A 9,903-nucleotide genomic window follows, 5' to 3' on the forward strand; every position below is an offset into this window, starting at 1 on the left:
TTACTATACATTGGCATCTATCAATTCTCAACGTTAAGATGTTTATATAGTGTGGATAAGGAAACACAAGACAACTTCCATCTTCCAACACGGAAATCGTTCCAAAACCTAGTTTATGAATCCTAGAGCAAATTACAATAAATTGTTTTGCTAATTCTTATTGGAACCACCTTAAATATGACCGTTACTGATCGTTTATCATTCGTGATATGCTAATTTACGATAACTGAAATCCCTATGTCTAGTAAATATACGATGGACGTATTTACTCGTGTTATAGGGTTTCACATTAGATGATTGGAAATAAAGGGACTTATAACGCACATACTAAACATCAGGGTCTAAAGTGTAAATGCTCTCTTTATAAATAGAGAGCCATTTACAAGAATTTCAACCCTAATCTTTACCCTTCTTTGTGTGTGTAATTCTCTCCCATAATTCTCAATCACATCATCAAACAATCATCTCGTTTTGGGAACCGACAATCATATGACAAATATCTTGCTCTCACATGGTCTTCTGGATCGTCAAGTATACTTATATTATTATCATATTTTCATTATATTTATAATACGAATCATAATTATTCCAACATGTGGTATCATGAGCCAATGGTTCTATTGATCCATAATTCGTATTGTTTTGTTCCATGAATGTGTTTGGAACGAATATTGAATTGAAAGCAAATAAAAAAAAATAAATAGAAAGGGAAACTGATTTAGAAAAATAAAAACAAAAACAATTGTTTTGTTTTACTTTGAAGCCGCCGCTATCTAAAAACATTTTATATATATATACTTTTTTTGGATTGTTACTTTGGTGGACTAATAATACAAATCGGTCATGATTGACTATAAAATCAAATCGTCCATGATTGATTATAAAATTGACAAACTAAAAGGCCGAATTAAATTAAAAGGCATCATCATCATTAAAGGGTGAGTTCAACGATCATCAACAGTTCTGACCTTCCACGAATGCACAACTTGTGTTATAATTAAGCTAGACAAGAAGGTAAGTAAGAAGATAAATAACAAGAACAATAACGAATTCAATTGTAATAAATCAATGCAAGTATAATCATATGTATTATTGATTAAACGATGAATACATGGTCGACATTACAAACTTGACTTACAAGAATACAAATGAACTAGGTAATTGCTAAGTCTAGACACACTATAAACTTGAACAATTACACGTGACACACACTTTAAAGGTGACAAACACACTTGATACAATGTGGCTGTGTTGCTTCATATTAAGGAAGAATTATGGCAACACAGCCTTCCTTTGATGGCGATAGATGGTGGTTATCGACATCCTATTTGCTCCTTGTACTTCCATGCAGGAGCCCTTGTCTTCTTTACCAAATCGGGTATGAGAGAGAACCCTTGAATTGGTTCCAACTGTACCTTAGCCATACAAGTCAAATTACAGTTGGAAGAACCACCATGTGACTCTTGTCTTCATCTAGTTTGAATTCTTCCCGCCATGACAAACATTTGGGCAGCATCTAACCCGCTGAAGAGAGTCACTGGACTCGCTGAACACTCGCTGACGACATACGTCAGCGAGCAAGTCTTGTCAGCGAATCCAAGACTCAACAAGTTCGACTATATAAAATCGTTTTTGATTTAGTTTTTATTGAATTCAACCTTATTGCATTATTGTATAAGACCTTATATTAAGATTTTGATTTAGACTTTATTGAATTCGATGAAATAAGTTGTTTTTTGATTTAGTCTTTATTGAATTCGACGTTATTTTAAGTCGATTTTGATTTAGTATTTATTGAATTCGACCTTATTTCAAGTCGTTTTTTGATTTAGTTTTTATTGAATTCAACCTTATTGCATTATTGTATAAGACCTTATATTAAGATTTTGATTTAGACTTTATTGAATTCGATGAAATAAATTGTTTTTTGATTTAATCTTTATTAAATTCGACGTTATTTTAAGTCGATTTTGATTTAGTCTTTATTGAATTCGACCTTATTTCAAGTTGTTTTTTGATTTAGTCTTTATTGAATTCGACCTTATCTTTATTACTATTGAATTCAACTCTCCACCTGCAACGAGCATGAAGCATCACATCAAAATACCTGCTTTTAACTATGATCATGACAAGATAACTGTTTTGACATCGTAGATGGAGGTGATTTGCAGATCTCCTTTCCTTTTCGACACAGAAGAGGGGTAGCACGACCTTTCTGGTTCCCAGTGAAGCTCAATTAATTCAAAGAAATTAAAGTCAGGCAAGCAATGAATTCTGGAATTGGTATCAGTATTAATTACTAGGCTATCAAGTTAATTTTGTGTTATTGAGGTATTTTACCTGCATCATATGGCTCATACGGGGTGGGTCATCTAATTGTGGTACCGGGGCTAGGTTCCCCGGCCCCCATTACCCTTTTTTTAAAATTTTGGAAAATTTGCCTCATAGTCTACCTTAATTATGTGTAGTGATAGTATTACTGAAAACATTAGCAGTACCTATCTTGATATGTTCTAAACAAAATGAATGAGCACTGCCGTGCTGTCTGTTTTCACATTTGAAAAGAAAAAAGAATAGTTTAGCTAGAATTAAGGGAGATACTTTGTTCTGTGGTTGAGACTTTGAGAAATATTAAAGTTACGTGAACAATTCTAGCATCTCGAGTAACGCAGGGATTAGGCTTGAAAAACTGTCATGGGTTCAATGAAATGAAGGTTTAAGCTCCAGCTAAGTTTTATTGTTTTTCCACAGACCGACGTTAGATTAAATAGTTCAGATGTCTTAGAGTAACATACAACATTTCAGTGGCGGATCCAAGTAGATGTCAGGGGAGCCCCGGCTGCATCAACTCAACCCACGCAAAAGTTCATTTTATCCTTTGAAATGTGCCACTGGTCTTTGAAAATTGTGCCACCCTGCAAATTCCAACTATTTCTGGATGGTTGGATGCACAAGAAAAATATTTTAATTGTAAACCTAAAATGTGCATATTATATCTCAGATAAATTTTACATGGTTGTACTTTTTTGAAATGTGGTTCCTTGCAGGGCTATGTCAACTAGTTTTCTGTAAAAACTTGAATTTGGTTTTGACTATTAACAAATGCTATGTCAATTAGTCCTGAAAGAAACATATTGTAAGACTTAATCTGAAGTAAAACTATTCCTTGCAGGGCTATGTCAATTAGTTTGTTCTGTTTATGCATGATAAGAGTGATCTGCTTGTGCGGTCACAACTTCAAATGCATTAGTCAACTTCCTGCTTGTAAAGTTCCATCACTCTTCTTCTCATTCATCAAACTCCTAATTCGATACTGAGCTCTTTGAAATGAAATTTAAGCTTGTTAACGACTGCTTCCTTTTTACTCCATGTCATATTAGAAAAGGAAAAGACTTGTAAATCACAACCTTTGTGAATAAGAGAGTGGCAGCTTCTTTTTTTCGGTGGCATGGACGGAATTCGTATCATAGTTTCAATCATGTTTTTCTTAAAATTTTGTATAGGCTAAGAAGTTAAACTATAAACAAGGGAAGAAATCATCAAAGCCAGAATATCAACTACTAGCAGCACTGGTGTTGGTGACGGGGTATACGATTGGTAGGGACAAAGATGGTGGCAATGCACTATATTATGACAGGAATCTGGGTAAAGTCGAAGAAAATACTTTAAGCAACCTGCAAAAAGTAATAGGTTTTGCGCTAGCCATATATACATATGCTTCAGATTGCTTATCATAGTCGGAATTTGTAATAGGGATAAGGACCTAGGAATGTAATAAACTATGCACAAATGTTTATGTTATGTAATGAAATACTTGGATGTTTATTCTAGGGCAAATTAGTTATAAAAGTATATTACTTTGTCAATTTTTACTGGTATAAACCAAAAAAACCCTCTAATATAATCTTTAACGGTGTAAATTTATGCTAAGTAAGGGATGGGAAATACCACCCTCCACGTTTGGCTGTTTTATCTTAAATGGCTTGCCACATGGACTCAAAAAATTTGACCAATTAACAAAAATTCATAACCATGTTCAAAATCAAAAGTCTAGATGATGATGATGATCATCACTATCACAATTCACAGAATCACAGCCCATATTATCTTTTGCTTTTTTTTAAACCAAACTTAATGTAAGAATAGATTATACAATCTCATATGAAACCTAAAGTAGCCAACTTCCATTTAACTTTCACGAAGTTCCAATCAACAAAACCTCAAACAACTGAAAAAAAAAGCAATAAATTAATGAAAAAACAAAAATAACGACATGATTGTTTAACACTAGGTTTACCCTATTCGTTTACATAGCACCAGACTCGTGACCATGAATACTCATCCGATAATGAGAAAAAACACATTACCCAGATCTGCCACCATTGTTGTTTCTTCCGCCACTGCTGATTTCGCCGTCGTCGGAATCTTGATGGTGAGATTGCCGGATCTCTATGATGGCAGCGATGGAGTGGATGTATCACAATCTCAATCTTACATTTTTTTAGAGGTGTGCGACTAGGTTAGGGTTTGTCAACAAAACCCATATTTTTAGCATCATCATCAATTTCTTTTAATTCGAAATTATAATCATCTATACCTAATAATATGAGAGGATGATTCAGGAGAAGAAAAAGTGATAGCAAACCACAGGCCACTCTTCACGTTCCTCCGGCGATCCTTTCTGCTTCTGCTATACCTTCGTCATCGGAAAATTGAGCAGGTGGTTCTGGTAGTGATTTATGTGTATGTTTTGGCAGCTGCTTTAGATCTGTCGTGGATTGGTGGTGGTGACTTTTGTAGGTATAGTAGTATATATATATATAAATATATTGGGAAAAGTGAGCATGAAGCCGTATCCAACTTGGGTGAATAACCCCTCACATACTAATATTTTAATATTTTAAATAAATACATTGTTCCTCATGATTTTTACCTTTTAAAAAAAGGTATGTGAGAGGTTTTTCACCCAACTTGGGTACCTAACAGCCTCATATTTCTTCCCCAAATATATATCAGATGCGGTGGTGGTGTTCTTTGTTTTTATGTGTATTGTGTAGTATGCATATATTAGATAAAAATCATGATCAAGAAAATTATATGTATTTGTTAAAATAAATCAAAATTTAAAATATTAATCTTTTTAATACGTTTCATGACAACTTGGCTAAAAAGTCAACAGTCAATATAATGAGATTGCAAAAACACACACAAAACCACCCCCACGTTAGATTTGATATACCGGATAGTGGTTTTGATCATCATATTAGACGGAATTTACACATGGTAGTATTATGATAGAAGGAGTTTTTGGTTTATACTTTTAATAGCAAAACTGAACAAGTTAAATACCTTTAAAACTGATTTGCTCTTTATTCTATGTATTGAACTTTCAAATCCAGGTTATTGGATGTATCAAACCAATCAAAAACTTACAAGTGACAGCTTATACGGTTGCCACATATACCCGGGTACATCCAATAACCAGCATTTGAAAATTCATTACATACAATAAACACCCAAGTAGTTCATTACACAACATAAACATTCGTGCATAGTTCATTACATTATCGGGTACTTATCCCTTTGTAATATGCTGATGCTTAATCTGCTCATTCACCTTCACTGTTTAGATGGTCAATTGTTATATGTTTGCAGCACTAGCTAATACAGAGATATATTCATTAATGATGCTATAAACTTTAACAAAGTTGATGATTGTGAATGTGATATATGCGCTAAATTGTGTCTTAGCCATTAAAGAGGAAGGGGGACACAGCAGCAGTTGAAGCTGAATCTAATGAACATAGTCGTATTCCTGGAAACACTTTAGCTGTTAGTAATTATTTACAGACCCAGTATCTGGAAAAGTTCCAAAATCACAAAAAATTCCAAGAGTTGGAAAGTCCAATAGGGCTGGACTACTTAAGTTTTGAGACAGCCTCATTTTAATATATCTTTAGAGAGTTGTTGCTTGAATGGAGTTTTGCTGAATCTTGTCATAATATTGAATTCAGTTTTTTTCAGAGCATCGATGGTTTTGGGTTTTTTCAATACCACCAAGGAGAAAGGGAATGGATTTTTTGATATGGAGGCAAAACAAGCTGAGATGAAGCTTAGTCAAGATGAACAAAGCCAACACTTGGTGATCTAAAGTTCATCATCGATAAGAAAGCAGAGAGAGGTTTAATTTCTCCTTCAAATTCTTGTTTTTCCAAGTATCTTTTTCCTTGAGTTAAGTTAAAACTTTACTTCTTATGCAGATGCGATGGTAGCTAGTCTTTATAATGCAAGGTTATCCGAGTTTACTAAGTGGCCTCGTTTACTGCTGCTTTCTGCGTACCACATATGACATATGGCACCAGGTCCCGCTTGTGCTGTTTTTTAGGACTAATATATGTGATGTCCCTATATTGTTCTGAGTTTCTTCTTCACATCTTCTAGTGATTCTCTGTTTGTCCACGGGAAAAGCCTTTTTCAATGCAACCAAGGTAAGGAGGACCAAAGATAAGCTGGAATCTCACATACTACAAGAGGAGGGCAACTACATCTATAGGTTTGACAATGAGGGCCTCCATGTTTTTGTCAGTGTAAACGGACTCGGATAAAAAGACCTCACGGGCCTTATCTATGATGATTTGCTTCTCGTGGCCGCCTCTGCTGAAGACTCTCCGCCTGCCACAAGGATGAAGCATCTCATCAAAATACCTGCTTTGAACTACGATCATGACAAGATAACTGCTGACATCGTGGATGGAGGTGATTTGCAGATCTCCTTTCCTCTTGCACACACAAGAGGGGTAGCACGACCTATCTGGTACCCAGTGAAGTTCAATTAATACAAAAAAAGTCAGGCAAGCAATAAATTCTGGAATTGGTATCGGTATTAATTACTAGGCTATCAAGTTATTTGTGTTATTAAAAAATTTGGAAAATTTGCCTCATAGTCTTTCTTAATTATGTGTAGTGACAGTATTATCATTATCATTAGTTACTATAAGCATTAGCAGTACCTCTCTTGATATGTTCTGAACAAAATGTATGAGCACTGCCGTACTGTCTGTTTTCACATCTGAAAAGAAAAAAGAACAGTTTAGCTAGAATTAAGGGAGATACTTTGTTCTGTGGTTGAGACTTTGAGAAATATTAAAGTTACGTGAACAATTCTGGCATCTCGAGTAACGCAGGGATTAGGCTTGAAAAATGTTTTGCCAAAGCCATACCTACAGTCATCAAGCTGTTCCACCAAAAAAATAAAATGATAATAATAAAAAAATAATGTGAGATACAGCATTTCAGTGGCGTATTTGACAATTGTTTAAGACTGTAACAGTTGTTTGACATCTGGTTATTTCTTTAAGTTATAGAATTAATTGGTACCAAATTTCACAATTAGCCTACTTTAACATACACAACCTCCTAAATAGCTGATTATGCAAAAATAATGTTTTCAGTAACACAATAAAAATATGTCTTGGGTCTACCCAACCTATTGACCATGTGACAATTTTGACCCACTTACAACAACAACGGAGTTAATTCCCAAAATGTGTCTGTTTTTTAAAATATGGATAACTATATGCCTCTTTTCTAATAGTGTTCCCATTATATGCCTTTTTATATTACTCATACTTTCCAAGCTTTTATATTTTACATTATTTTTTCACATTTCACTACTTTTTAGCTCCTTTATAATTTAGCAGCAACCGGTAAATCATCCGGACCACCCCATTGATAAAGGAGGTGATATCTGTACCACAAAATTTGATATATCTACCACCAATATGCATTAGTGACTTATAAAGTTGGTTATAAAACTTGTACTTTTAGTAAATGAATCAAATTTTATGGTAAGTTTATCACTTCCCATTGATAAATGATTCATTATCCGAAAACTATTTCAACATATACTGCTACGGAAGCTTGGAAAGCCCTCGAAACTGTCTTCATTGACTATCATCATAGTAAACCCCCCTCACAAAAACTCTCAAACACAAATAATACTAATAATATCTCTGCATATTAACAACTGGCTGCTGATGATGTCGATGCAAAGGTTAATTCTGGTGTTGCCACTTTCTTACAACAAACCACTACTCCAGATGCTCGCTCCAAATTAATATCGGAGGAGGAGGCTCGAAAGAATGCCACAAAACAACAGCTACTGTTGCTCAACCACCACCGCCCACTGCTGCTGTCTCTGACTCACAGCCGGGTCAGGCACAATTTCGTGGTCAAGGTCGATCACGAGGAGGTTTTCCTAATAAGGGTTTTCAACCGCATACAGTCGTCATGGATGAAAGCAGGCTGGAATAATGTATGCCACGCCCAATCGGTGCCCTCACTCACTTCACCATCACCTCATGGGTCGCCTTGTATTCTTGGACTACTACCAAGTGATGAAACTAAAAGTAAACCCCACGAAGTGTAAGATTAAGTTTTCGAAAGCAATATGTTTGTGTTAAAAAATAAAATCAAAAAAGCTTTTTTTTTTTTTTTTAACAAATTGGTTAATTTGCATGATTGATTGTAAGTTATTACTTAAAACTTAATCTGGAATAATGAGAGTGTAATATATTTACTAAAAATGAGAAAGATCAATCATTAAAATACATGGTGAAAGTAATGTAAAAAAAATAAATAAAAAAATAATAAATAATAATAATATAGAAAAGCATATACTGGGAACACTAGTTGAAAAAAGGCATACATCCATCTTTTATAAGACAAGCACATTTTGGGAATTAACTCAAAACAATGGTTAGGACGTTAGGTTGCATATACCAACGCCAAAGGTTCAACTGTTCCCGGATAGACTAAACAGGATCTCTCTCCATTTATGTATTGATACTTTCATAGATAACTTTCTTTTCAGACCCATATCTACGCTCAGTCGTTTATCTTCTTGTTCTTTATTTCTGAACGTATTTGGTATTATTTGAATTGCTCCATATTCTCCTCTACTTGGATATAAAAACAGTCGGAATTAACTGGTTTTTTTAGCATATAATCTGTTTCCATCACTTTTAAAATATAATCACAAAGTTTCCAAAAGATGAACTAATTAATGCAACAGTCCAGAACTACTCCAGATACATAATTCTACTAATGATCAAAGATTTTCTTAATAGAAAAATAACTATTCATCAGAATTTACCTATTGTAAATCCTTTTCACTATGATCAGCCCACAATTTATGGATATCATCCATTTTCAAGTTGGCAAAAGTAATCATCAATTCACCATTCTTCACTTTTGCTTTCACATCCTCAGGCTGATACTTCTTAAATGGCAACACAAAATGTAAGTCTTGTTGTGTCCCATGTAACATTAGGCCTTCAAGGAATAAATTATTGTCTTCAATAGAAAGCTTGACGTTGCGTTTATCAGCTTTATGCATTATCATGCGTAAACAGAGGCCTTCATCAGTCTCTCTTAGTCGTGTTCGTAAGAACACATGTTTTACTCCAAGCCTCCTAGAATCGTCATCAGTCTTGAAATATAAGTACCACCAACCTCGAGGATCTAATGCTTCTATGACTCATGTGAACAAAGTCACCAAAGCTGAAAATGGAATTACAACTACATTAATTTGATTAAAACTTAGAAATCAATCAAAATGATATATACGAGCTAAGTGTTTATTATGATATTTCGTTACTACTAATAAACATTAACAGGTTGATGAATTATATTTTGATAAAACCACACGTTATCAATAACAACCTCCATACGACTAGCTAGGAGGAAGAGTTATAACAACTATATGGAGCACAACCACGACAAGGGTGTATTAGAGCCGAGTTGAAACAAGTCAGTGTCAAAGTTTGAGCTTCGCTTAGACAGGCTATCAAAACTAAAATTCTTACGGTCATTAGATTATTAAAGATAGTGTACATAAACCTG

At 34.4% G+C, this 9,903-nt stretch overlaps 1 long non-coding RNA gene across 1 annotated transcript; it reads left to right on the top strand.

The window, feature by feature from the left end:
- The first annotated feature begins 6,056 nt into the window (after positions 1-6,056).
- LOC122583271 lies at positions 6,057-7,021 on the top strand. The gene is made up of 3 exons (XR_006321316.1): positions 6,057-6,181; positions 6,261-6,362; positions 6,442-7,021. It is a non-coding gene; the product is annotated as an uncharacterized LOC122583271 (long non-coding RNA).
- The last annotated feature ends 2,882 nt before the right edge of the window (positions 7,022-9,903 follow it).

Source organism: Erigeron canadensis, chromosome 1 (genome assembly GCF_010389155.1).
Source record: "Erigeron canadensis isolate Cc75 chromosome 1, C_canadensis_v1, whole genome shotgun sequence".
NCBI classification, from domain to species: Eukaryota; Viridiplantae; Streptophyta; class Magnoliopsida; order Asterales; family Asteraceae; genus Erigeron; species Erigeron canadensis.